This window comes from Ambystoma mexicanum, chromosome 6p (assembly GCF_040938575.1).
Source record: "Ambystoma mexicanum isolate Mex_15411 chromosome 6p, UKY_AmexF1_1, whole genome shotgun sequence".
Taxonomy (NCBI): domain Eukaryota; kingdom Metazoa; phylum Chordata; class Amphibia; order Caudata; family Ambystomatidae; genus Ambystoma; species Ambystoma mexicanum.
The window spans coordinates 30,956,537-30,982,917 of record NC_090935.1 but is presented as its reverse complement, the minus strand read 5'-3'; the positions used below and the strand labels follow the sequence as shown (position 1 = coordinate 30,982,917).

The following is a 26,381-nucleotide window of genomic DNA, read 5'->3' as shown; positions in this document are numbered from 1 at the left end:
AGAAACGGGAAGGGCTTCCGCGGCAGCGAGCAAGCACAAGACCAGCACGGGAGCGGGGCCCCTTTTATTCTGTCAATAAAAGGTATTTCTCTCCTGGCACGCACGTGTCTAAAAATATGGAACGCTTCACGAATTTGCGTGTCATCCTTGCGCAGGGGCCATGCTAATCTTCTCTGTATCGTTCCAATTTTAGTATATGTGCTGCCGAAGCGAGCACACACTTGGGGCTGAACTGGCCAGTGTATAAAAGCCAGCGCATCGGCTGCCTATTGACCTAGGTTGACTTGTTATGCTCTAACTTTGGCAAGAAACTGTTTGGTTCTGGGGCCGGTATGGAACCAAGAGGCAAAGACCAACGACCCAAGCTTCCTCGCTGCTGGTTTGGCCCAAAAGGAAAGGTTCCGTGTGCTTGGCTATTGCAATGCAGGAAGAAAGGATCATGGTCCAGGCTGCATGCAAAGTGGCACCTCCCGTCATAATGCCTGGGTGATGGGTGCTGTGTGCCTGGACGCATCACAATAGTCCCACAAGCCAGAGAAAAGCCAGAGGGCCTGTGAGGGTTTGCTTGGGGGGGGCCCTGTTGAATTCCAGGATAGGCAAGGTGAGGCTGCGGCCTAGTGCGCGGACCCCCGAGAGCCCCGGATTGCTGCTGCCCCCGCCTTCAAGCCAGAGATGCATTTTCAAACCGATGTAAGTTTACGTTTGGCTGCTGGCTTCAGCGACGGTGGCTTCAAAGTCCCGCCGGGTCTGCTTTCCTTTGGTAGGGCCAGGAAGCCTCTTACAACAGGTATTGGCTGCCTGTCGCCTGCTTTTATCAACTGTGCCAGGACGTGAGCCTTGTGTGTTACAAAATCAGGACAGCAGGCATTGCAGTGGCTCCTGCTTCAGAAAGGCACCTTGAAGAACAGCACTAGGAGCTAACGGAGGGCACCAGGGGTATGGGGGCCAGTGGTGCAATGGATAAGGCGCCTGACTAGGAGTCAGAAGGTTGTGGGTTCCTCTGCCATCCGGCTGGGCTCCCAACTCTGTGCTTTGTTTCTTTGAATTACATTTAAATTCCCTTGGCCTTCACTGCTCGCAATAGACTTTTGATTTTATGTGGGGCGGGCCCGGTTGCACAGCAAGGAAACACCAGGCGCCATCTCGAAGCACCACCAGTAGGGGTCCCTCCAGAAGGCCCCAACAAGCAGCAGATGATTTCTATGCATGTGTGCGTCCTGTCCTTCAATGGGTGGGGGTTGGCTTGTGTTGGACACAGTCCCAGGGCAGCCCTTCACGTCCCTGATCGGCCACGATCGGCCAGAGACCTCTCTGTGAGCGCCGCAGGCGAGCCTTCTCGGGACCTCAGCAACTGAGGGGCACATTTCCAAATGAGGGAGACATTTCCAGAAAGCGCACCAGGGAACGGCTCGGCCTCTGCTTCGTGGCCTAACCCAGCCTGGTCCTTCTCCAACCATCTGGGAGCTGTCCAAAAGCCGGTGGGCCTGGCGGAATGGGCTCCCAGCAGGCCCTGGCTGACTGGTGATTTGCATACACACAGACACACGCACGCACGCACACTCTCTCTCGTGCTATCTGCTGCCTTTCAGACCCTGCCACCCCTCGCTTGCTTTAAAGGAGCAGTTGGCGAATGACACTGAGCAAAGAATGCACAAGTGGGTAAAGAGATCACACACCTAGAGGCAGCCAGCTCTCATGAAGAGTAGGGCCTAGAAGCAGTGAAGCTTGAGGGGCTGTGCGCTCTTTGCCATGAGCCCCTAGAGGCGGATCATATAGAAAGCGCTATATAGAAATGAGCAGCCAGCAGAGGACAAGGCAGCCGCTCTCGGTGCAGCACAGCACAGAGAGGATCAAGAGAAACGGGAAGGGCTTCCGCGGCAGCGAGCAAGCACAAGACCAGCACGGGAGCGGGGCCCCTTTTATTCTGTCAATAAAAGGTATTTCTCTCCTGGCACGCACGTGTCTAAAAATATGGAACGCTTCACGAATTTGCGTGTCATCCTTGCGCAGGGGCCATGCTAATCTTCTCTGTATCGTTCCAATTTTAGTATATGTGCTGCCGAAGCGAGCACACACTTGGGGCTGAACTGGCCAGTGTATAAAAGCCAGCGCATCGGCTGCCTATTGACCTAGGTTGACTTGTTATGCTCTAACTTTGGCAAGAAACTGTTTGGTTCTGGGGCCGGTATGGAACCAAGAGGCAAAGACCAACGACCCAAGCTTCCTCGCTGCTGGTTTGGCCCAAAAGGAAAGGTTCCGTGTGCTTGGCTATTGCAATGCAGGAAGAAAGGATCATGGTCCAGGCTGCATGCAAAGTGGCACCTCCCGTCATAATGCCTGGGTGATGGGTGCTGTGTGCCTGGACGCATCACAATAGTCCCACAAGCCAGAGAAAAGCCAGAGGGCCTGTGAGGGTTTGCTTGGGGGGGGCCCTGTTGAATTCCAGGATAGGCAAGGTGAGGCAGCGGCCTAGTGCGCGGACCCCCGAGAGCCCCGGATTGCTGCTGCCCCCGCCTTCAAGCCAGAGATGCATTTTCAAACCGATGTAAGTTTACGTTTGGCTGCTGGCTTCAGCGACGGTGGCTTCAAAGTCCCGCCGGGTCTGCTTTCCTTTGGTAGGGCCAGGAAGCCTCTTACAACAGGTATTGGCTGCCTGTCGCCTGCTTTTATCAACTGTGCCAGGACGTGAGCCTTGTGTGTTACAAAATCAGGACAGCAGGCATTGCAGTGGCTCCTGCTTCAGAAAGGCACCTTGAAGAACAGCACTAGGAGCTAACGGAGGGCACCAGGGGTATGGGGGCCAGTGGTGCAATGGATAAGGCGCCTGACTAGGAGTCAGAAGGTTGTGGGTTCCACTGCCATCCGGCTGGGCTCCCAACTCTGTGCTTTGTTTCTTTGAATTACATTTAAATTCCCTTGGCCTTCACTGCTCGCAATAGACTTTTGATTTTATGTGGGGCGGGCCCGGTTGCACAGCAAGGAAACACCAGGCGCCATCTCGAAGCACCACCAGTAGGGGTCCCTCCAGAAGGCCCCAACAAGCAGCAGATGATTTCTATGCATGTGTGCGTCCTGTCCTTCAATGGGTGGGGGTTGGCTTGTGTTGGACACAGTCCCAGGGCAGCCCTTCACGTCCCTGATCGGCCAGAGACCTCTCTGGTGAGCGCCGCAGGCGAGCCTTCTCGGGACCTCAGCAACTGAGGGGCACATTTCCAAATGAGGGAGACATTTCCAGAAAGCGCACCAGGGAACGGCTCAGCCTCTGCTTCGTGGCCTAACCCAGCCTGGTCCTTCTCCAACCATCTGGGAGCTGTCCAAAAGCCGGTGGGCCTGGCGGAATGGGCTCCCAGCAGGCCCTGGCTGACTGGTGATTTGCATACACACAGACACACGCACGCACGCACACTCTCTCTCGTGCTATCTGCTGCCTTTCAGACCCTGCCACCCCTCGCTTGCTTTAAAGGAGCAGTTGGCGAATGACACTGAGCAAAGAATGCACAAGTGGGTAAAGAGATCACACACCTAGAGGCAGCCAGCTCTCATGAAGAGTAGGGCCTAGAAGCAGTGAAGCTTGAGGGGCTGTGCGCTCTTTGCCATGAGCCCCTAGAGGCGGATCATATAGAAAGCGCTATATAGAAATGAGCAGCCAGCAGAGGACAAGGCAGCCGCTCTCGGTGCAGCACAGCACAGAGAGGATCAAGAGAAACGGGAAGGGCTTCCGCGGCAGCGAGCAAGCACAAGACCAGCACGGGAGCGGGGCCCCTTTTATTCTGTCAATAAAAGGTATTTCTCTCCTGGCACGCACGTGTCTAAAAATATGGAACGCTTCACGAATTTGCGTGTCATCCTTGCGCAGGGGCCATGCTAATCTTCTCTGTATCGTTCCAATTTTAGTATATGTGCTGCCGAAGCGAGCACACACTTGGGGCTGAACTGGCCAGTGTATAAAAGCCAGCGCATCGGCTGCCTATTGACCTAGGTTGACTTGTTATGCTCTAACTTTGGCAAGAAACTGTTTGGTTCTGGGGCCGGTATGGAACCAAGAGGCAAAGACCAACGACCCAAGCTTCCTCGCTGCTGGTTTGGCCCAAAAGGAAAGGTTCCGTGTGCTTGGCTATTGCAATGCAGGAAGAAAGGATCATGGTCCAGGCTGCATGCAAAGTGGCACCTCCCGTCATAATGCCTGGGTGATGGGTGCTGTGTGCCTGGACGCATCACAATAGTCCCACAAGCCAGAGAAAAGCCAGAGGGCCTGTGAGGGTTTGCTTGGGGGGGGCCCTGTTGAATTCCAGGATAGGCAAGGTGAGGCAGCGGCCTAGTGCGCGGACCCCCGAGAGCCCCGGATTGCTGCTGCCCCCGCCTTCAAGCCAGAGATGCATTTTCAAACCGATGTAAGTTTACGTTTGGCTGCTTGCTTCAGCGACGGTGGCTTCAAAGTCCCGCCGGGTCTGCTTTCCTTTGGTAGGGCCAGGAAGCCTCTTACAACAGGTATTGGCTGCCTGTCGCCTGCTTTTATCAACTGTGCCAGGACGTGAGCCTTGTGTGTTACAAAATCAGGACAGCAGGCATTGCAGTGGCTCCTGCTTCAGAAAGGCACCTTGAAGAACAGCACTAGGAGCTAACGGAGGGCACCAGGGGTATGGGGGCCAGTGGTGCAATGGATAAGGCGCCTGACTAGGAGTCAGAAGGTTGTGGGTTCCACTGCCATCCGGCTGGGCTCCCAACTCTGTGCTTTGTTTCTTTGAATTACATTTAAATTCCCTTGGCCTTCACTGCTCGCAATAGACTTTTGATTTTATGTGGGGCGGGCCCGGTTGCACAGCAAGGAAACACCAGGCGCCATCTCGAAGCACCACCAGTAGGGGTCCCTCCAGAAGGCCCCAACAAGCAGCAGATGATTTCTATGCATGTGTGCGTCCTGTCCTTCAATGGGTGGGGGTTGGCTTGTGTTGGACACAGTCCCAGGGCAGCCCTTCACGTCCCTGATCGGCCACGATCGGCCAGAGACCTCTCTGTGAGCGCCGCAGGCGAGCCTTCTCGGGACCTCAGCAACTGAGGGGCACATTTCCAAATGAGGGAGACATTTCCAGAAAGCGCACCAGGGAACGGCTCAGCCTCTGCTTCGTGGCCTAACCCAGCCTGGTCCTTCTCCAACCATCTGGGAGCTGTCCAAAAGCCGGTGGGCCTGGCGGAATGGGCTCCCAGCAGGCCCTGGCTGACTGGTGATTTGCATACACACAGACACACGCACGCACGCACACTCTCTCTCGTGCTATCTGCTGCCTTTCAGACCCTGCCACCCCTCGCTTGCTTTAAAGGAGCAGTTGGCGAATGACACTGAGCAAAGAATGCACAAGTGGGTAAAGAGATCACACACCTAGAGGCAGCCAGCTCTCATGAAGAGTAGGGCCTAGAAGCAGTGAAGCTTGAGGGGCTGTGCGCTCTTTGCCATGAGCCCCTAGAGGCGGATCATATAGAAAGCGCTATATAGAAATGAGCAGCCAGCAGAGGACAAGGCAGCCGCTCTTGGTGCAGCACAGAGAGGATCAAGAGAAACGGGAAGGGCTTCCGCGGCAGCGAGCAAGCACAAGACCAGCACGGGAGCGGGGCCCCTTTTATTCTGTCAATAAAAGGTATTTCTCTCCTGGCACGCACGTGTCTAAAAATATGGAACGCTTCACGAATTTGCGTGTCATCCTTGCGCAGGGGCCATGCTAATCTTCTCTGTATCGTTCCAATTTTAGTATATGTGCTGCCGAAGCGAGCACACACTTGGGGCTGAACTGGCCAGTGTATAAAAGCCAGCGCATCGGCTGCCTATTGACCTAGGTTGACTTGTTATGCTCTAACTTTGGCAAGAAACTGTTTGGTTCTGGGGCCGGTATGGAACCAAGAGGCAAAGACCAACGACCCAAGCTTCCTCGCTGCTGGTTTGGCCCAAAAGGAAAGGTTCCGTGTGCTTGGCTATTGCAATGCAGGAAGAAAGGATCATGGTCCAGGCTGCATGCAAAGTGGCACCTCCCGTCATAATGCCTGGGTGATGGGTGCTGTGTGCCTGGACGCATCACAATAGTCCCACAAGCCAGAGAAAAGCCAGAGGGCCTGTGAGGGTTTGCTTGGGGGGGGCCCTGTTGAATTCCAGGATAGGCAAGGTGAGGCAGCGGCCTAGTGCGCGGACCCCCGAGAGCCCCGGATTGCTGCTGCCCCCGCCTTCAAGCCAGAGATGCATTTTCAAACCGATGTAAGTTTACGTTTGGCTGCTTGCTTCAGCGACGGTGGCTTCAAAGTCCCGCCGGGTCTGCTTTCCTTTGGTAGGGCCAGGAAGCCTCTTACAACAGGTATTGGCTGCCTGTCGCCTGCTTTTATCAACTGTGCCAGGACGTGAGCCTTGTGTGTTACAAAATCAGGACAGCAGGCATTGCAGTGGCTCCTGCTTCAGAAAGGCACCTTGAAGAACAGCACTAGGAGCTAACGGAGGGCACCAGGGGTATGGGGGCCAGTGGTGCAATGGATAAGGCGCCTGACTAGGAGTCAGAAGGTTGTGGGTTCCACTGCCATCCGGCTGGGCTCCCAACTCTGTGCTTTGTTTCTTTGAATTACATTTAAATTCCCTTGGCCTTCACTGCTCGCAATAGACTTTTGATTTTATGTGGGGCGGGCCCGGTTGCACAGCAAGGAAACACCAGGCGCCATCTCGAAGCACCACCAGTAGGGGTCCCTCCAGAAGGCCCCAACAAGCAGCAGATGATTTCTATGCATGTGTGCGTCCTGTCCTTCAATGGGTGGGGGTTGGCTTGTGTTGGACACAGTCCCAGGGCAGCCCTTCACGTCCCTGATCGGCCACGATCGGCCAGAGACCTCTCTGTGAGCGCCGCAGGCGAGCCTTCTCGGGACCTCAGCAACTGAGGGGCACATTTCCAAATGAGGGAGACATTTCCAGAAAGCGCACCAGGGAACGGCTCAGCCTCTGCTTCGTGGCCTAACCCAGCCTGGTCCTTCTCCAACCATCTGGGAGCTGTCCAAAAGCCGGTGGGCCTGGCGGAATGGGCTCCCAGCAGGCCCTGGCTGACTGGTGATTTGCATACACACAGACACACGCACGCACGCACACTCTCTCTCGTGCTATCTGCTGCCTTTCAGACCCTGCCACCCCTCGCTTGCTTTAAAGGAGCAGTTGGCGAATGACACTGAGCAAAGAATGCACAAGTGGGTAAAGAGATCACACACCTAGAGGCAGCCAGCTCTCATGAAGAGTAGGGCCTAGAAGCAGTGAAGCTTGAGGGGCTGTGCGCTCTTTGCCATGAGCCCCTAGAGGCGGATCATATAGAAAGCGCTATATAGAAATGAGCAGCCAGCAGAGGACAAGGCAGCCGCTCTTGGTGCAGCACAGAGAGGATCAAGAGAAACGGGAAGGGCTTCCGCGGCAGCGAGCAAGCACAAGACCAGCACGGGAGCGGGGCCCCTTTTATTCTGTCAATAAAAGGTATTTCTCTCCTGGCACGCACGTGTCTAAAAATATGGAACGCTTCACGAATTTGCGTGTCATCCTTGCGCAGGGGCCATGCTAATCTTCTCTGTATCGTTCCAATTTTAGTATATGTGCTGCCGAAGCGAGCACACACTTGGGGCTGAACTGGCCAGTGTATAAAAGCCAGCGCATCGGCTGCCTATTGACCTAGGTTGACTTGTTATGCTCTAACTTTGGCAAGAAACTGTTTGGTTCTGGGGCCGGTATGGAACCAAGAGGCAAAGACCAACGACCCAAGCTTCCTCGCTGCTGGTTTGGCCCAAAAGGAAAGGTTCCGTGTGCTTGGCTATTGCAATGCAGGAAGAAAGGATCATGGTCCAGGCTGCATGCAAAGTGGCACCTCCCGTCATAATGCCTGGGTGATGGGTGCTGTGTGCCTGGACGCATCACAATAGTCCCACAAGCCAGAGAAAAGCCAGAGGGCCTGTGAGGGTTTGCTTGGGGGGGGCCCTGTTGAATTCCAGGATAGGCAAGGTGAGGCAGCGGCCTAGTGCGCGGACCCCCGAGAGCCCCGGATTGCTGCTGCCCCCGCCTTCAAGCCAGAGATGCATTTTCAAACCGATGTAAGTTTACGTTTGGCTGCTTGCTTCAGCGACGGTGGCTTCAAAGTCCCGCCGGGTCTGCTTTCCTTTGGTAGGGCCAGGAAGCCTCTTACAACAGGTATTGGCTGCCTGTCGCCTGCTTTTATCAACTGTGCCAGGACGTGAGCCTTGTGTGTTACAAAATCAGGACAGCAGGCATTGCAGTGGCTCCTGCTTCAGAAAGGCACCTTGAAGAACAGCACTAGGAGCTAACGGAGGGCACCAGGGGTATGGGGGCCAGTGGTGCAATGGATAAGGCGCCTGACTAGGAGTCAGAAGGTTGTGGGTTCCACTGCCATCCGGCTGGGCTCCCAACTCTGTGCTTTGTTTCTTTGAATTACATTTAAATTCCCTTGGCCTTCACTGCTCGCAATAGACTTTTGATTTTATGTGGGGCGGGCCCGGTTGCACAGCAAGGAAACACCAGGCGCCATCTCGAAGCACCACCAGTAGGGGTCCCTCCAGAAGGCCCCAACAAGCAGCAGATGATTTCTATGCATGTGTGCGTCCTGTCCTTCAATGGGTGGGGGTTGGCTTGTGTTGGACACAGTCCCAGGGCAGCCCTTCACGTCCCTGATCGGCCAGAGACCTCTCTGGTGAGCGCCGCAGGCGAGCCTTCTCGGGACCTCAGCAACTGAGGGGCACATTTCCAAATGAGGGAGACATTTCCAGAAAGCGCACCAGGGAACGGCTCGGCCTCTGCTCCGTGGCCTAACCCAGCCTGGTCCTTCTCCAACCATCTGGGAGCTGTCCAAAAGCCGGTGGGCCTGGCGGAATGGGCTCCCAGCAGGCCCTGGCTGACTGGTGATTTGCATACACACAGACACACGCACGCACGCACACTCTCTCTCGTGCTATCTGCTGCCTTTCAGACCCTGCCACCCCTCGCTTGCTTTAAAGGAGCAGTTGGCGAATGACACTGAGCAAAGAATGCACAAGTGGGTAAAGAGATCACACACCTAGAGGCAGCCAGCTCTCATGAAGAGTAGGGCCTAGAAGCAGTGAAGCTTGAGGGGCTGTGCGCTCTTTGCCATGAGCCCCTAGAGGCGGGTCATATAGAAAGCGCTATATAGAAATGAGCAGCCAGCAGAGGACAAGGCAGCCGCTCTCGGTGCAGCACAGCACAGAGAGGATCAAGAGAAACGGGAAGGGCTTCCGCGGCAGCGAGCAAGCACAAGACCAGCACGGGAGCGGGGCCCCTTTTATTCTGTCAATAAAAGGTATTTCTCTCCTGGCACGCACGTGTCTAAAAATATGGAACGCTTCACGAATTTGCGTGTCATCCTTGCGCAGGGGCCATGCTAATCTTCTCTGTATCGTTCCAATTTTAGTATATGTGCTGCCGAAGCGAGCACACACTTGGGGCTGAACTGGCCAGTGTATAAAAGCCAGCGCATCGGCTGCCTATTGACCTAGGTTGACTTGTTATGCTCTAACTTTGGCAAGAAACTGTTTGGTTCTGGGGCCGGTATGGAACCAAGAGGCAAAGACCAACGACCCAAGCTTCCTCGCTGCTGGTTTGGCCCAAAAGGAAAGGTTCCGTGTGCTTGGCTATTGCAATGCAGGAAGAAAGGATCATGGTCCAGGCTGCATGCAAAGTGGCACCTCCCGTCATAATGCCTGGGTGATGGGTGCTGTGTGCCTGGACGCATCACAATAGTCCCACAAGCCAGAGAAAAGCCAGAGGGCCTGTGAGGGTTTGCTTGGGAGGGGCCCTGTTGAATTCCAGGATAGGCAAGGTGAGGCAGCGGCCTAGTGCGCGGACCCCCGAGAGCCCCGGATTGCTGCTGCCCCCGCCTTCAAGCAAGAGATGCATTTTCAAACCGATGTAAGTTTACGTTTGGCTGCTGGCTTCAGCGACGGTGGCTTCAAAGTCCCGCCGGGTCTGCTTTCCTTTGGTAGGGCCAGGAAGCCTCTTACAACAGGTATTGGCTGCCTGTCGCCTGCTTTTATCAACTGTGCCAGGACGTGAGCCTTGTGTGTTACAAAATCAGGACAGCAGGCATTGCAGTGGCTCCTGCTTCAGAAAGGCACCTTGAAGAACAGCACTAGGAGCTAACGGAGGGCACCAGGGGTATGGGGGCCAGTGGTGCAATGGATAAGGCGCCTGACTAGGAGTCAGAAGGTTGTGGGTTCCACTGCCATCCGGCTGGGCTCCCAACTCTGTGCTTTGTTTCTTTGAATTACATTTAAATTCCCTTGGCCTTCACTGCTCGCAATAGACTTTTGATTTTATGTGGGGCGGGCCGGGTTGCACAGCAAGGAAACACCAGGCGCCATCTCGAAGCACCACCAGTAGGGGTCCCTCCAGAAGGCCCCAACAAGCAGCAGATGATTTCTATGCATGTGTGCGTCCTGTCCTTCAATGGGTGGGGGTTGGCTTGTGTTGGACACAGTCCCAGGGCAGCCCTTCACGTCCCTGATCGGCCACGATCGGCCAGAGACCTCTCTGTGAGCGCCGCAGGCGAGCCTTCTCGGGACCTCAGCAACTGAGGGGCACATTTCCAAATGAGGGAGACATTTCCAGAAAGCGCACCAGGGAACGGCTCAGCCTCTGCTTCGTGGCCTAACCCAGCCTGGTCCTTCTCCAACCATCTGGGAGCTGTCCAAAAGCCGGTGGGCCTGGCGGAATGGGCTCCCAGCAGGCCCTGGCTGACTGGTGATTTGCATACACACAGACACACGCACGCACGCACACTCTCTCTCGTGCTATCTGCTGCCTTTCAGACCCTGCCACCCCTCGCTTGCTTTAAAGGAGCAGTTGGCGAATGACACTGAGCAAAGAATGCACAAGTGGGTAAAGAGATCACACACCTAGAGGCAGCCAGCTCTCATGAAGAGTAGGGCCTAGAAGCAGTGAAGCTTGAGGGGCTGTGCGCTCTTTGCCATGAGCCCCTAGAGGCGGATCATATAGAAAGCGCTATATAGAAATGAGCAGCCAGCAGAGGACAAGGCAGCCGCTCTCGGTGCAGCACAGCACAGAGAGGATCAAGAGAAACGGGAAGGGCTTCCGCGGCAGCGAGCAAGCACAAGACCAGCACGGGAGCGGGGCCCCTTTTATTCTGTCAATAAAAGGTATTTCTCTCCTGGCACGCACGTGTCTAAAAATATGGAACGCTTCACGAATTTGCGTGTCATCCTTGCGCAGGGGCCATGCTAATCTTCTCTGTATCGTTCCAATTTTAGTATATGTGCTGCCGAAGCGAGCACACACTTGGGGCTGAACTGGCCAGTGTATAAAAGCCAGCGCATCGGCTGCCTATTGACCTAGGTTGACTTGTTATGCTCTAACTTTGGCAAGAAACTGTTTGGTTCTGGGGCCGGTATGGAACCAAGAGGCAAAGACCAACGACCCAAGCTTCCTCGCTGCTGGTTTGGCCCAAAAGGAAAGGTTCCGTGTGCTTGGCTATTGCAATGCAGGAAGAAAGGATCATGGTCCAGGCTGCATGCAAAGTGGCACCTCCCGTCATAATGCCTGGGTGATGGGTGCTGTGTGCCTGGACGCATCACAATAGTCCCACAAGCCAGAGAAAAGCCAGAGGGCCTGTGAGGGTTTGCTTGGGGGGGGCCCTGTTGAATTCCAGGATAGGCAAGGTGAGGCAGCGGCCTAGTGCGCGGACCCCCGAGAGCCCCGGATTGCTGCTGCCCCTGCCTTCAAGCAAGAGATGCATTTTCAAACCGATGTAAGTTTACGTTTGGCTGCTGGCTTCAGCGACGGTGGCTTCAAAGTCCCGCCGGGTCTGCTTTCCTTTGGTAGGGCCAGGAAGCCTCTTACAACAGGTATTGGCTGCCTGTCGCCTGCTTTTATCAACTGTGCCAGGACGTGAGCCTTGTGTGTTACAAAATCAGGACAGCAGGCATTGCAGTGGCTCCTGCTTCAGAAAGGCACCTTGAAGAACAGCACTAGGAGCTAACGGAGGGCACCAGGGGTATGGGGGCCAGTGGTGCAATGGATAAGGCGCCTGACTAGGAGTCAGAAGGTTGTGGGTTCCACTGCCATCCGGCTGGGCTCCCAATTCTGTGCTTTGTTTCTTTGAATTACATTTAAATTCCCTTGGCCTTCACTGCTCGCAATAGACTTTTGATTTTATGTGGGGCGGGCCGGGTTGCACAGCAAGGAAACACCAGGCGCCATCTCGAAGCACCACCAGTAGGGGTCCCTCCAGAAGGCCCCAACAAGCAGCAGATGATTTCTATGCATGTGTGCGTCCTGTCCTTCAATGGGTGGGGGTTGGCTTGTGTTGGACACAGTCCCAGGGCAGCCCTTCACGTCCCTGATCGGCCACGATCGGCCAGAGACCTCTCTGTGAGCGCCGCAGGCGAGCCTTCTCGGGACCTCAGCAACTGAGGGGCACATTTCCAAATGAGGGAGACATTTCCAGAAAGCGCACCAGGGAACGGCTCAGCCTCTGCTTCGTGGCCTAACCCAGCCTGGTCCTTCTCCAACCATCTGGGAGCTGTCCAAAAGCCGGTGGGCCTGGCGGAATGGGCTCCCAGCAGGCCCTGGCTGACTGGTGATTTGCATACACACAGACACACGCACGCACGCACACTCTCTCTCGTGCTATCTGCTGCCTTTCAGACCCTGCCACCCCTCGCTTGCTTTAAAGGAGCAGTTGGCGAATGACACTGAGCAAAGAATGCACAAGTGGGTAAAGAGATCACACACCTAGAGGCAGCCAGCTCTCATGAAGAGTAGGGCCTAGAAGCAGTGAAGCTTGAGGGGCTGTGCGCTCTTTGCCATGAGCCCCTAGAGGCGGATCATATAGAAAGCGCTATATAGAAATGAGCAGCCAGCAGAGGACAAGGCAGCCGCTCTTGGTGCAGCACAGAGAGGATCAAGAGAAACGGGAAGGGCTTCCGCGGCAGCGAGCAAGCACAAGACCAGCACGGGAGCGGGGCCCCTTTTATTCTGTCAATGAAAGGTATTTCTCTCCTGGCACGCACGTGTCTAAAAATATGGAACGCTTCACGAATTTGCGTGTCATCCTTGCGCAGAGGCCATGCTAATCTTCTCTGTATCGTTCCAATTTTAGTATATGTGCTGCCGAAGCGAGCACACACTTGGGGCTGAACTGGCCAGTGTATAAAAGCCAGCGCATCGGCTGCCTATTGACCTAGGTTGACTTGTTATGCTCTAACTTTGGCAAGAAACTGTTTGGTTCTGGGGCCGGTATGGAACCAAGAGGCAAAGACCAACGACCCAAGCTTCCTCGCTGCTGGTTTGGCCCAAAAGGAAAGGTTCCGTGTGCTTGGCTATTGCAATGCAGGAAGAAAGGATCATGGTCCAGGCTGCATGCAAAGTGGCACCTCCCGTCATAATGCCTGGGTGATGGGTGCTGTGTGCCTGGACGCATCACAATAGTCCCACAAGCCAGAGAAAAGCCAGAGGGCCTGTGAGGGTTTGCTTGGGGGGGGCCCTGTTGAATTCCAGGATAGGCAAGGTGAGGCAGCGGCCTAGTGCGCGGACCCCCGAGAGCCCCGGATTGCTGCTGCCCCCGCCTTCAAGCCAGAGATGCATTTTCAAACCGATGTAAGTTTACGTTTGGCTGCTGGCTTCAGCGACGGTGGCTTCAAAGTCCCGCCGGGTCTGCTTTCCTTTGGTAGGGCCAGGAAGCCTCTTACAACAGGTATTGGCTGCCTGTCGCCTGCTTTTATCAACTGTGCCAGGACGTGAGCCTTGTGTGTTACAAAATCAGGACAGCAGGCATTGCAGTGGCTCCTGCTTCAGAAAGGCACCTTGAAGAACAGCACTAGGAGCTAACGGAGGGCACCAGGGGTATGGGGGCCAGTGGTGCAATGGATAAGGCGCCTGACTAGGAGTCAGAAGGTTGTGGGTTCCACTGCCATCCGGCTGGGCTCCCAACTCTGTGCTTTGTTTCTTTGAATTACATTTAAATTCCCTTGGCCTTCACTGCTCGCAATAGACTTTTGATTTTATGTGGGGCGGGCCCGGTTGCACAGCAAGGAAACACCAGGCGCCATCTCGAAGCACCACCAGTAGGGGTCCCTCCAGAAGGCCCCAACAAGCAGCAGATGATTTCTATGCATGTGTGCGTCCTGTCCTTCAATGGGTGGGGGTTGGCTTGTGTTGGACACAGTCCCAGGGCAGCCCTTCACGTCCCTGATCGGCCAGAGACCTCTCTGTGAGAGCCGCAGGCGAGCCTTCTCGGGACCTCAGCAACTGAGGGGCACATTTCCAAATGAGGGAGACATTTCCAGAAAGCGCACCAGGGAACGGCTCGGCCTCTGCTTCGTGGCCTAACCCAGCCTGGTCCTTCTCCAACCATCTGGGAGCTGTCCAAAAGCCGGTGGGCCTGGCGGAATGGGCTCCCAGCAGGCCCTGGCTGACTGGTGATTTGCATACACACAGACACACGCACGCACGCACACTCTCTCTCGTGCTATCTGCTGCCTTTCAGACCCTGCCACCCCTCGCTTGCTTTAAAGGAGCAGTTGGCGAATGACACTGAGCAAAGAATGCACAAGTGGGTAAAGAGATCACACACCTAGAGGCAGCCAGCTCTCATGAAGAGTAGGGCCTAGAAGCAGTGAAGCTTGAGGGGCTGTGCGCTCTTTGCCATGAGCCCCTAGAGGCGGATCATATAGAAAGCGCTATATAGAAATGAGCAGCCAGCAGAGGACAAGGCAGCCGCTCTCGGTGCAGCACAGAGAGGATCAAGAGAAACGGGAAGGGCTTCCGCGGCAGCGAGCAAGCACAAGACCAGCACGGGAGCGGGGCCCCTTTTATTCTGTCAATAAAAGGTATTTCTCTCCTGGCACGCACGTGTCTAAAAATATGGAACGCTTCACGAATTTGCGTGTCATCCTTGCGCAGGGGCCATGCTAATCTTCTCTGTATCGTTCCAATGTTAGTATATGTGCTGCCGAAGCGAGCACACACTTGGGGCTGAACTGGCCAGTGTATAAAAGCCAGCGCATCGGCTGCCTATTGACCTAGGTTGACTTGTTATGCTCTAACTTTGGCAAGAAACTGTTTGGTTCTGGGGCCGGTATGGAACCAAGAGGCAAAGACCAACGACCCAAGCTTCCTCGCTGCTGGTTTGGCCCAAAAGGAAAGGTTCCGTGTGCTTGGCTATTGCAATGCAGGAAGAAAGGATCATGGTCCAGGCTGCATGCAAAGTGGCACCTCCCGTCATAATGCCTGGGTGATGGGTGCTGTGTGCCTGGACGCATCACAATAGTCCCACAAGCCAGAGAAAAGCCAGAGGGCCTGTGAGGGTTTGCTTGGGGGGGGCCCTGTTGAATTCCAGGATAGGCAAGGTGAGGCAGCGGCCTAGTGCGCGGACCCCCGAGAGCCCCGGATTGCTGCTGCCCCCGCCTTCAAGCCAGAGATGCATTTTCAAACCGATGTAAGTTTACGTTTGGCTGCTGGCTTCAGCGACGGTGGCTTCAAAGTCCCGCCGGGTCTGCTTTCCTTTGGTAGGGCCAGGAAGCCTCTTACAACAGGTATTGGCTGCCTGTCGCCTGCTTTTATCAACTGTGCCAGGACGTGAGCCTTGTGTGTTACAAAATCAGGACAGCAGGCATTGCAGTGGCTCCTGCTTCAGAAAGGCACCTTGAAGAACAGCACTAGGAGCTAACGGAGGGCACCAGGGGTATGGGGGCCAGTGGTGCAATGGATAAGGCGCCTGACTAGGAGTCAGAAGGTTGTGGGTTCCTCTGCCATCCGGCTGGGCTCCCAACTCTGTGCTTTGTTTCTTTGAATTACATTTAAATTCCCTTGGCCTTCACTGCTCGCAATAGACTTTTGATTTTATGTGGGGCGGGCCCGTTTGCACAGCAAGGAAACACCAGGCGCCATCTCGAAGCACCACCAGTAGGGGTCCCTCCAGAAGGCCCCAACAAGCAGCAGATGATTTCTATGCATGTGTGCGTCCTGTCCTTCAATGGGTGGGGGTTGGCTTGTGTTGGACACAGTCCCAGGGCAGCCCTTCACGTCCCTGATCGGCCACGATCGGCCAGAGACCTCTCTGGTGAGCGCCGCAGGCGAGCCTTCTCGGGACCTCAGCAACTGAGGGGCACATTTCCAAATGAGGGAGACATTTCCAGAAAGCGCACCAGGGAACGGCTCAGCCTCTGCTTCGTGGCCTAACCCAGCCTGGTCCTTCTCCAACCATCTGGGAGCTGTCCAAAAGCCGGTGGGCCTGGCGGAATGGGCTCCCAGCAGGCCCTGGCTGACTGGTGATTTGCATACACACAGACACACGCACGCACGCACACTCTCTCTCGTGCTATCTGCTGCCTTCCAGACCCTGCCACCCCTCGCTTGCTTTAAAGGAGCAGTTGGCGAATGACACTGAGCAAAGAATGCACAAGTGGGTAAAGAGATCACACACCTAGAGGCAGCCAGCTCTCATGAAGAGTAGGGCCTAGAAGCAGTGAAGCTTGAGGGGCTGTGCGCTCTTTGCCATGAGCCCCTAGAGGCGGATCATATAGAAAGCGCTATATAGAAATGAGCAGCCAGCAGAGGACAAGGCAGCCGCTCTTGGTGCAGCACAGAGAGGATCAAGAGAAACGGGAAGGGCTTCCGCGGCAGCGAGCAAGCACAAGACCAGCACGGGAGCGGGGCCCCTTTTATTCTGTCAATAAAAGGTATTTCTCTCCTGGCACGCACGTGTCTAAAAATATGGAACGCTTCACGAATTTGCGTGTCATCCTTGCGCAGGGGCCATGCTAATCTTCTCTGTATCGTTCCAATTTTAGTATATGTGCTGCCGAAGCGAGCACACACTTGGGGCTGAACTGGCCAGTGTATAAAAGCCAGCGCATCGGCTGCCTATTGACCTAGGTTGACTTGTTATGCTCTAACTTTGGCAAGAAACTGTTTGGTTCTGGGGCCGGTATGGAACCAAGAGGCAAAGACCAACGACCCAAGCTTCCTCGCTGCTGGTTTGGCCCAAAAGGAAAGGTTCCGTGTGCTTGGCTATTGCAATGCAGGAAGAAAGGATCATGGTCCAGGCTGCATGCAAAGTGGCACCTCCCGTCATAATGCCTGGGTGATGGGTGCTGTGTGCCTGGACGCATCACAATAGTCCCACAAGCCAGAGAAAAGCCAGAGGGCCTGTGAGGGTTTGCTTGGGGGGGGCCCTGTTGAATTCCAGGATAGGCAAGGTGAGGCAGCGGCCTAGTGCGCGGACCCCCGAGAGCCCCGGATTGCTGCTGCCCCCGCCTTCAAGCAAGAGATGCATTTTCAAACCGATGTAAGTTTACGTTTGGCTGCTGGCTTCAGCGACGGTGGCTTCAAAGTCCCGCCGGGTCTGCTTTCCTTTGGTAGGGCCAGGAAGCCTCTTACAACAGGTATTGGCTGCCTGTCGCCTGCTTTTATCAACTGTGCCAGGACGTGAGCCTTGTGTGTTACAAAATCAGGACAGCAGGCATTGCAGTGGCTCCTGCTTCAGAAAGGCACCTTGAAGAACAGCACTAGGAGCTAACGGAGGGCACCAGGGGTATGGGGGCCAGTGGTGCAATGGATAAGGCGCCTGACTAGGAGTCAGAAGGTTGTGGGTTCCTCTGCCATCCGGCTGGGCTCCCAACTCTGTGCTTTGTTTCTTTGAATTACATTTAAATTCCCTTGGCCTTCACTGCTCGCAATAGACTTTTGATTTTATGTGGGGCGGGCCCGGTTGCACAGCAAGGAAACACCAGGCGCCATCTCGAAGCACCACCAGTAGGGGTCCCTCCAGAAGGCCCCAACAAGCAGCAGATGATTTCTATGCATGTGTGCGTCCTGTCCTTCAATGGGTGGGGGTTGGCTTGTGTTGGACACAGTCCCAGGGCAGCCCTTCACGTCCCTGATCGGCCACGATCGGCCAGAGACCTCTCTGGTGAGCGCCGCAGGCGAGCCTTCTCGGGACCTCAGCAACTGAGGGGCACATTTCCAAATGAGGGAGACATTTCCAGAAAGCGCACCAGGGAACGGCTCGGCCTCTGCTTCGTGGCCTAACCCAGCCTGGTCCTTCTCCAACCATCTGGGAGCTGTCCAAAAGCCGGTGGGCCTGGCGGAATGGGCTCCCAGCAGGCCCTGGCTGACTGGTGATTTGCATACACACAGACACACGCACGCACGCACACTCTCTCTCGTGCTATCTGCTGCCTTTCAGACCCTGCCACCCCTCGCTTGCTTTAAAGGAGCAGTTGGCGAATGACACTGAGCAAAGAATGCACAAGTGGGTAAAGAGATCACACACCTAGAGGCAGCCAGCTCTCATGAAGAGTAGGGCCTAGAAGCAGTGAAGCTTGAGGGGCTGTGCGCTCTTTGCCATGAGCCCCTAGAGGCGGATCATATAGAAAGCGCTATATAGAAATGAGCAGCCAGCAGAGGACAAGGCAGCCGCTCTTGGTGCAGCACAGAGAGGATCAAGAGAAACGGGAAGGGCTTCCGCGGCAGCGAGCAAGCACAAGACCAGCACGGGAGCGGGGCCCCTTTTATTCTGTCAATAAAAGGTATTTCTCTCCTGGCACGCACGTGTCTAAAAATATGGAACGCTTCACGAATTTGCGTGTCATCCTTGCGCAGGGGCCATGCTAATCTTCTCTGTATCGTTCCAATTTTAGTATATGTGCTGCCGAAGCGAGCACACACTTGGGGCTGAACTGGCCAGTGTATAAAAGCCAGCGCATCGGCTGCCTATTGACCTAGGTTGACTTGTTATGCTCTAACTTTGGCAAGAAACTGTTTGGTTCTGGGGCCGGTATGGAACCAAGAGGCAAAGACCAACGACCCAAGCTTCCTCGCTGCTGGTTTGGCCCAAAAGGAAAGGTTCCGTGTGCTTGGCTATTGCAATGCAGGAAGAAAGGATCATGGTCCAGGCTGCATGCAAAGTGGCACCTCCCGTCATAATGCCTGGGTGATGGGTGCTGTGTGCCTGGACGCGTCACAATAGTCCCACAAGCCAGAGAAAAGCCAGAGGGCCTGTGAGGGTTTGCTTGGGGGGGGCCCTGTTGAATTCCAGGATAGGCAAGGTGAGGCAGCGGCCTAGTGCGCGGACCCCCGAGAGCCCCGGATTGCTGCTGCCCCCGCCTTCAAGCCAGAGATGCATTTTCAAACCGATGTAAGTTTACGTTTGGCTGCTGGCTTCAGCGACGGTGGCTTCAAAGTCCCGCCGGGTCTGCTTTCCTTTGGTAGGGCCAGGAAGCCTCTTACAACAGGTATTGGCTGCCTGTCGCCTGCTTTTATCAACTGTGCCAGGACGTGAGCCTTGTGTGTTACAAAATCAGGACAGCAGGCATTGCAGTGGCTCCTGCTTCAGAAAGGCACCTTGAAGAACAGCACTAGGAGCTAACGGAGGGCACCAGGGGTATGGGGGCCAGTGGTGCAATGGATAAGGCGCCTGACTAGGAGTCAGAAGGTTGTGGGTTCCACTGCCATCCGGCTGGGCTCCCAACTCTGTGCTTTGTTTCTTTGAATTACATTTAAATTCCCTTGGCCTTCACTGCTCGCAATAGACTTTTGATTTTATGTGGGGCGGGCCCGGTTGCACAGCAAGGAAACACCAGGCGCCATCTCGAAGCACCACCAGTAGGGGTCCCTCCAGAAGGCCCCAACAAGCAGCAGATGATTTCTATGCATGTGTGCGTCCTGTCCTTCAATGGGTGGGGGTTGGCTTGTGTTGGACACAGTCCCAGGGCAGCCCTTCACGTCCCTGATCGGCCACGATCGGCCAGAGACCTCTCTGTGAGCGCCGCAGGCGAGCCTTCTCGGGACCTCAGCAACTGAGGGGCACATTTCCAAATGAGGGAGACATTTCCAGAAAGCGCACCAGGGAACGGCTCAGCCTCTGCTTCGTGGCCTAACCCAGCCTGGTCCTTCTCCAACCATCTGGGAGCTGTCCAAAAGCCGGTGGGCCTGGCGGAATGGGCTCCCAGCAGGCCCTGGCTGACTGGTGATTTGCATACACACAGACACACGCACGCACGCACACTCTCTCTCGTGCTATCTGCTGCCTTTCAGACCCTGCCACCCCTCGCTTGCTTTAAAGGAGCAGTTGGCGAATGACACTGAGCAAAGAATGCACAAGTGGGTAAAGAGATCACACACCTAGAGGCAGCCAGCTCTCATGAAGAGTAGGGCCTAGAAGCAGTGAAGCTTGAGGGGCTGTGCGCTCTTTGCCATGAGCCCCTAGAGGCGGATCATATAGAAAGCGCTATATAGAAATGAGCAGCCAGCAGAGGACAAGGCAGCCGCTCTCGGTGCAGCACAGCACAGAGAGGATCAAGAGAAACGGGAAGGGCTTCCGCGGCAGCGAGCAAGCACAAGACCAGCACGGGAGCGGGGCCCCTTTTATTCTGTCAATAAAAGGTATTTCTCTCCTGGCACGCACGTGTCTAAAAATATGGAACGCTTCACGAATTTGCGTGTCATCCTTGCGCAGGGGCCATGCTAATCTTCTCTGTATCGTTCCAATTTTAGTATATGTGCTGCCGAAGCGAGCACACACTTGGGGCTGAACTGGCCAGTGTATAAAAGCCAGCGCATCGGCTGCCTATTGACCTAGGTTGACTTGTTATGCTCTAACTTTGGCAAGAAACTGTTTGGTTCTGGGGCCGGTATGGAACCAAGAGGCAAAGACCAACGACCCAAGCTTCCTCGCTGCTGGTTTGGCCCAAAAGGAAAGGTTCCGTGTGCTTGGCTATTGCAATGCAGGAAGAAAGGATCATGGTCCAGGCTGCATGCAAAGTGGCACCTCCCGTCATAATGCCTGGGTGATGGGTGCTGTGTGCCTGGACGCATCACAATAGTCCCACAAGCCAGAGAAAAGCCAGAGGGCCTGTGAGGGTTTGCTTGGGGGGGGCCCTGTTGAATTCCAGGATAGGCAAGGTGAGGCAGCGGCCTAGTGCGCGGACCCCCGAGAGCCCCGGATTGCTGCTGCCCACGCCTTCAAGCCAGAGATGCATTTTCAAACCGATGTAAGTTTACGTTTGGCTGCTGGCTTCAGCGACGGTGGCTTCAAAGTCCCGCCGGGTCTGCTTTCCTTTGGTAGGGCCAGGAAGCCTCTTACAACAGGTATTGGCTGCCTGTCGCCTGCTTTTATCAACTGTGCCAGGACGTGAGCCTTGTGTGTTACAAAATCAGGACAGCAGGCATTGCAGTGGCTCCTGCTTCAGAAAGGCACCTTGAAGAACAGCACTAGGAGCTAACGGAGGGCACCAGGGGTATGGGGGCCAGTGGTGCAATGGATAAGGCGCCTGACTAGGAGTCAGAAGGTTGTGGGTTCCACTGCCATCCGGCTGGGCTCCCAACTCTGTGCTTTGTTTCTTTGAATTACATTTAAATTCCCTTGGCCTTCACTGCTCGCAATAGACTTTTGATTTTATGTGGGGCGGGCCCGGTTGCACAGCAAGGAAACACCAGGCGCCATCTCGAAGCACCACCAGTAGGGGTCCCTCCAGAAGGCCCCAACAAGCAGCAGATGATTTCTATGCATGTGTGCGTCCTGTCCTTCAATGGGTGGGGGTTGGCTTGTGTTGGACACAGTCCCAGGGCAGCCCTTCACGTCCCTGATCGGCCAGAGACCTCTCTGGTGAGCGCCGCAGGCGAGCCTTCTCGGGACCTCAGCAACTGAGGGGCACATTTCCAAATGAGGGAGACATTTCCAGAAAGCGCACCAGGGAACGGCTCAGCCTCTGCTTCGTGGCCTAACCCAGCCTGGTCCTTCTCCAACCATCTGGGAGCTGTCCAAAAGCCGGTGGGCCTGGCGGAATGGGCTCCCAGCAGGCCCTGGCTGACTGGTGATTTGCATACACACAGACACACGCACGCACGCACACTCTCTCTCGTGCTATCTGCTGCCTTTCAGACCCTGCCACCCCTCGCTTGCTTTAAAGGAGCAGTTGGCGAATGACACTGAGCAAAGAATGCACAAGTGGGTAAAGAGATCACACACCTAGAGGCAGCCAGCTCTCATGAAGAGTAGGGCCTAGAAGCAGTGAAGCTTGAGGGGCTGTGCGCTCTTTGCCATGAGCCCCTAGAGGCGGATCATATAGAAAGCGCTATATAGAAATGAGCAGCCAGCAGAGGACAAGGCAGCCGCTCTCGGTGCAGCACAGCACAGAGAGGATCAAGAGAAACGGGAAGGGCTTCCGCGGCAGCGAGCAAGCACAAGACCAGCACGGGAGCGGGGCCCTTTTTATTCTGTCAATAAAAGGTATTTCTCTCCTGGCACGCACGTGTCTAAAAATATGGAACGCTTCACGAATTTGCGTGTCATCCTTGCGCAGGGGCCATGCTAATCTTCTCTGTATCGTTCCAATTTTAGTATATGTGCTGCCGAAGCGAGCACACACTTGGGGCTGAACTGGCCAGTGTATAAAAGCCAGCGCATCGGCTGCCTATTGACCTAGGTTGACTTGTTATGCTCTAACTTTGGCAAGAAACTGTTTGGTTCTGGGGCCGGTATGGAACCAAGAGGCAAAGACCAACGACCCAAGCTTCCTCGCTGCTGGTTTGGCCCAAAAGGAAATGTTCCGTGTGCTTGGCTATTGCAATGCAGGAAGAAAGGATCATGGTCCAGGCTGCATGCAAAGTGGCACCTCCCGTCATAATGCCTGGGTGATGGGTGCTGTGTGCCTGGACGCATCACAATAGTCCCACAAGCCAGAGAAAAGCCAGAGGGCCTGTGAGGGTTTGCTTGGGGGGGGCCCTGTTGAATTCCAGGATAGGCAAGGTGAGGCAGCGGCCTAGTGCGCGGACCCCCGAGAGCCCCGGATTGCTGCTGCCCCCGCCTTCAAGCCAGAGATGCATTTTCAAACCGATGTAAGTTTACGTTTGGCTGCTTGCTTCAGCGACGGTGGCTTCAAAGTCCCGCCGGGTCTGCTTTCCTTTGGTAGGGCCAGGAAGCCTCTTACAACAGGTATTGGCTGCCTGTCGCCTGCTTTTATCAACTGTGCCAGGACGTGAGCCTTGTGTGTTACAAAATCAGGACAGCAGGCATTGCAGTGGCTCCTGCTTCAGAAAGGCACCTTGAAGAACAGCACTAGGAGCTAACGGAGGGCACCAGGGGTATGGGGGCCAGTGGTGCAATGGATAAGGCGCCTGACTAGGAGTCAGAAGGTTGTGGGTTCCACTGCCATCCGGCTGGGCTCCCAACTCTGTGCTTTGTTTCTTTGAATTACATTTAAATTCCCTTGGCCTTCACTGCTCGCAATAGACTTTTGATTTTATGTGGGGCGGGCCCGGTTGCACAGCAAGGAAACACCAGGCGCCATCTCGAAGCACCACCAGTAGGGGTCCCTCCAGAAGGCCCCAACAAGCAGCAGATGATTTCTATGCATGTGTGCGTCCTGTCCTTCAATGGGTGGGGGTTGGCTTGTGTTGGACACAGTCCCAGGGCAGCCCTTCACGTCCCTGATCGGCCACGATCGGCCAGAGACCTCTCTGGTGAGCGCCGCAGGCGAGCCTTCTCGGGACCTCAGCAACTGAGGGGCACATTTCCAAATGAGGGAGACATTTCCAGAAAGCGCACCAGGGAACGGCTCGGCCTCTGCTCCGTGGCCTAACCCAGCCTGGTCCTTCTCCAACCATCTGGGAGCTGTCCAAAAGCCGGTGGGCCTGGCGGAATGGGCTCCCAGCAGGCCCTGGCTGACTGGTGATTTGCATACACACAGACACACGCACGCACGCACACTCTCTCTCGTGCTATCTGCTGCCTTTCAGACCCTGCCACCCCTCGCTTGCTTTAAAGGAGCAGTTGGCGAATGACACTGAGCAAAGAATGCACAAGTGGGTAAAGAGATCACACACCTAGAGGCAGCCAGCTCTCATGAAGAGTAGGGCCTAGAAGCAGTGAAGCTTGAGGGGCTGTGCGCTCTTTGCCATGAGCCCCTAGAGGCGGATCATATAGAAAGCGCTATATAGAAATGAGCAGCCAGCAGAGGACAAGGCAGCCGCTCTTGGTGCAGCACAGAGAGGATCAAGAGAAACGGGAAGGGCTTCCGCGGCAGCGAGCAAGCACAAGACCAGCACGGGAGCGGGGCCCCTTTTATTCTGTCAATAAAAGGTATTTCTCTCCTGGCACGCACGTGTCTAAAAATATGGAACGCTTCACGAATTTGCGTGTCATCCTTGCGCAGGGGCCATGCTAATCTTCTCTGTATCGTTCCAATTTTAGTATATGTGCTGCCGAAGCGAGCACACACTTGGGGCTGAACTGGCCAGTGTATAAAAGCCAGCGCATCGGCTGCCTATTGACCTAGGTTGACTTGTTATGCTCTAACTTTGGCAAGAAACTGTTTGGTTCTGGGGCCGGGATGGAACCAAGAGGCAAAGACCAACGACCCAAGCTTCCTCGCTGCTGGTTTGGCCCAAAAGGAAAGGTTCCGTGTGCTTGGCTATTGCAATGCAGGAAGAAAGGATCATGGTCCAGGCTGCATGCAAAGTGGCACCTCCCGTCATAATGCCTGGGTGATGGGTGCTGTGTGCCTGGACGCATCACAATAGTCCCACAAGCCAGAGAAAAGCCAGAGGGCCTGTGAGGGTTTGCTTGGGGGGGGCCCTGTTGAATTCCAGGATAGGCAAGGTGAGGCAGCGGCCTAGTGCGCGGACCCCCGAGAGCCCCGGATTGCTGCTGCCCCCGCCTTCAAGCCAGAGATGCATTTTCAAACCGATGTAAGTTTACGTTTGGCTGCTGGCTTCAGCGACGGTGGCTTCAAAGTCCCGCCGGGTCTGCTTTCCTTTGGTAGGGCCAGGAAGCCTCTTACAACAGGTATTGGCTGCCTGTCGCCTGCTTTTATCAACTGTGCCAGGACGTGAGCCTTGTGTGTTACAAAATCAGGACAGCAGGCATTGCAGTGGCTCCTGCTTCAGAAAGGCACCTTGAAGAACAGCACTAGGAGCTAACGGAGGGCACCAGGGGTATGGGGGCCAGTGGTGCAATGGATAAGGCGCCTGACTAGGAGTCAGAAGGTTGTGGGTTCCACTGCCATCCGGCTGGGCTCCCAACTCTGTGCTTTGTTTCTTTGAATTACATTTAAATTCCCTTGGCCTTCACTGCTCGCAATAGACTTTTGATTTTATGTGGGGCGGGCCCGGTTGCACAGCAAGGAAACACCAGGCGCCATCTCGAAGCACCACCAGTAGGGGTCCCTCCAGAAGGCCCCAACAAGCAGCAGATGATTTCTATGCATGTGTGCGTCCTGTCCTTCAATGGGTGGGGGTTGGCTTGTGTTGGACACAGTCCCAGGGCAGCCCTTCACGTCCCTGATCGGCCACGATCGGCCAGAGACCTCTCTGTGAGCGCCGCAGGCGAGCCTTCTCGGGACCTCAGCAACTGAGGGGCACATTTCCAAATGAGGGAGACATTTCCAGAAAGCGCACCAGGGAACGGCTCAGCCTCTGCTTCGTGGCCTAACCCAGCCTGGTCCTTCTCCAACCATCTGGGAGCTGTCCAAAAGCCGGTGGGCCTGGCGGAATGGGCTCCCAGCAGGCCCTGGCTGACTGGTGATTTGCATACACACAGACACACGCACGCACGCACACTCTCTCTCGTGCTATCTGCTGCCTTTCAGACCCTGCCACCCCTCGCTTGCTTTAAAGGAGCAGTTGGCGAATGACACTGAGCAAAGAATGCACAAGTGGGTAAAGAGATCACACACCTAGAGGCAGCCAGCTCTCATGAAGAGTAGGGCCTAGAAGCAGTGAAGCTTGAGGGGCTGTGCGCTCTTTGCCATGAGCCCCTAGAGGCGGATCATATAGAAAGCGCTATATAGAAATGAGCAGCCAGCAGAGGACAAGGCAGCCGCTCTCGGCGCAGCACAGCACAGAGAGGATCAAGAGAAACGGGAAGGGCTTCCGCGGCAGCGAGCAAGCACAAGACCAGCACGGGAGCGGGGCCCCTTTTATTCTGTCAATAAAAGGTATTTCTCTCCTGGCACGCACGTGTCTAAAAATATGGAACGCTTCACGAATTTGCGTGTCATCCTTGCGCAGGGGCCATGCTAATCTTCTCTGTATCGTTCCAATGTTAGTATATGTGCTGCCGAAGCGAGCACACACTTGGGGCTGAACTGGCCAGTGTATAAAAGCCAGCGCATCGGCTGCCTATTGACCTAGGTTGACTTGTTATGCTCTAACTTTGGCAAGAAACTGTTTGGTTCTGGGGCCGGTATGGAACCAAGAGGCAAAGACCAACGACCCAAGCTTCCTCGCTGCTGGTTTGGCCCAAAAGGAAAGGTTCCGTGTGCTTGGCTATTGCAATGCAGGAAGAAAGGATCATGGTCCAGGCTGCATGCAAAGTGGCACCTCCCGTCATAAT

The 26,381-nt window shown here is 55.2% G+C and overlaps 15 non-coding genes across 15 annotated transcripts; all 15 read right to left on the bottom strand.

Annotated features, from left to right (window-relative positions):
* Positions 1-110: 110 nt before the first annotated feature.
* Positions 111-217, bottom strand: LOC138512067 (U6 spliceosomal RNA). Its single transcript, XR_011280939.1, has one exon. It is a non-coding gene; the product is annotated as a U6 spliceosomal RNA (small nuclear RNA).
* A 1,748-nt stretch (positions 218-1,965) lies between these two features.
* LOC138512066 (U6 spliceosomal RNA) lies at positions 1,966-2,072 on the bottom strand. Its single transcript, XR_011280938.1, has one exon. It is a non-coding gene; the product is annotated as a U6 spliceosomal RNA (small nuclear RNA).
* Positions 2,073-3,811: 1,739 nt separating this feature from the next.
* LOC138512065 (U6 spliceosomal RNA) lies at positions 3,812-3,918 on the bottom strand. Its single transcript, XR_011280937.1, has one exon. It is a non-coding gene; the product is annotated as a U6 spliceosomal RNA (small nuclear RNA).
* Positions 3,919-5,661: 1,743 nt separating this feature from the next.
* Positions 5,662-5,768, bottom strand: LOC138512064 (U6 spliceosomal RNA). The gene has a single exon (XR_011280936.1). It is a non-coding gene; the product is annotated as a U6 spliceosomal RNA (small nuclear RNA).
* Positions 5,769-7,511: 1,743 nt separating this feature from the next.
* On the bottom strand, positions 7,512-7,618 carry LOC138512063 (U6 spliceosomal RNA). Its single transcript, XR_011280935.1, has one exon. It is a non-coding gene; the product is annotated as a U6 spliceosomal RNA (small nuclear RNA).
* Positions 7,619-9,357: 1,739 nt separating this feature from the next.
* LOC138512062 (U6 spliceosomal RNA) lies at positions 9,358-9,464 on the bottom strand. Its single transcript, XR_011280934.1, has one exon. It is a non-coding gene; the product is annotated as a U6 spliceosomal RNA (small nuclear RNA).
* A 1,748-nt stretch (positions 9,465-11,212) lies between these two features.
* Positions 11,213-11,319, bottom strand: LOC138512061 (U6 spliceosomal RNA). Its single transcript, XR_011280933.1, has one exon. It is a non-coding gene; the product is annotated as a U6 spliceosomal RNA (small nuclear RNA).
* A 1,743-nt stretch (positions 11,320-13,062) lies between these two features.
* LOC138512365 (U6 spliceosomal RNA) lies at positions 13,063-13,169 on the bottom strand. The gene has a single exon (XR_011281208.1). It is a non-coding gene; the product is annotated as a U6 spliceosomal RNA (small nuclear RNA).
* A 1,733-nt stretch (positions 13,170-14,902) lies between these two features.
* Positions 14,903-15,009, bottom strand: LOC138512344 (U6 spliceosomal RNA). The gene has a single exon (XR_011281189.1). It is a non-coding gene; the product is annotated as a U6 spliceosomal RNA (small nuclear RNA).
* Positions 15,010-16,753: 1,744 nt separating this feature from the next.
* On the bottom strand, positions 16,754-16,860 carry LOC138512059 (U6 spliceosomal RNA). Its single transcript, XR_011280932.1, has one exon. It is a non-coding gene; the product is annotated as a U6 spliceosomal RNA (small nuclear RNA).
* Positions 16,861-18,604: 1,744 nt separating this feature from the next.
* Positions 18,605-18,711, bottom strand: LOC138512058 (U6 spliceosomal RNA). Its single transcript, XR_011280931.1, has one exon. It is a non-coding gene; the product is annotated as a U6 spliceosomal RNA (small nuclear RNA).
* Positions 18,712-20,459: 1,748 nt separating this feature from the next.
* LOC138512056 (U6 spliceosomal RNA) lies at positions 20,460-20,566 on the bottom strand. Its single transcript, XR_011280929.1, has one exon. It is a non-coding gene; the product is annotated as a U6 spliceosomal RNA (small nuclear RNA).
* A 1,739-nt stretch (positions 20,567-22,305) lies between these two features.
* On the bottom strand, positions 22,306-22,412 carry LOC138512055 (U6 spliceosomal RNA). Its single transcript, XR_011280928.1, has one exon. It is a non-coding gene; the product is annotated as a U6 spliceosomal RNA (small nuclear RNA).
* A 1,744-nt stretch (positions 22,413-24,156) lies between these two features.
* LOC138512054 (U6 spliceosomal RNA) lies at positions 24,157-24,263 on the bottom strand. Its single transcript, XR_011280927.1, has one exon. It is a non-coding gene; the product is annotated as a U6 spliceosomal RNA (small nuclear RNA).
* A 1,748-nt stretch (positions 24,264-26,011) lies between these two features.
* Positions 26,012-26,118, bottom strand: LOC138512343 (U6 spliceosomal RNA). The gene has a single exon (XR_011281188.1). It is a non-coding gene; the product is annotated as a U6 spliceosomal RNA (small nuclear RNA).
* Positions 26,119-26,381: the final 263 nt, after the last annotated feature.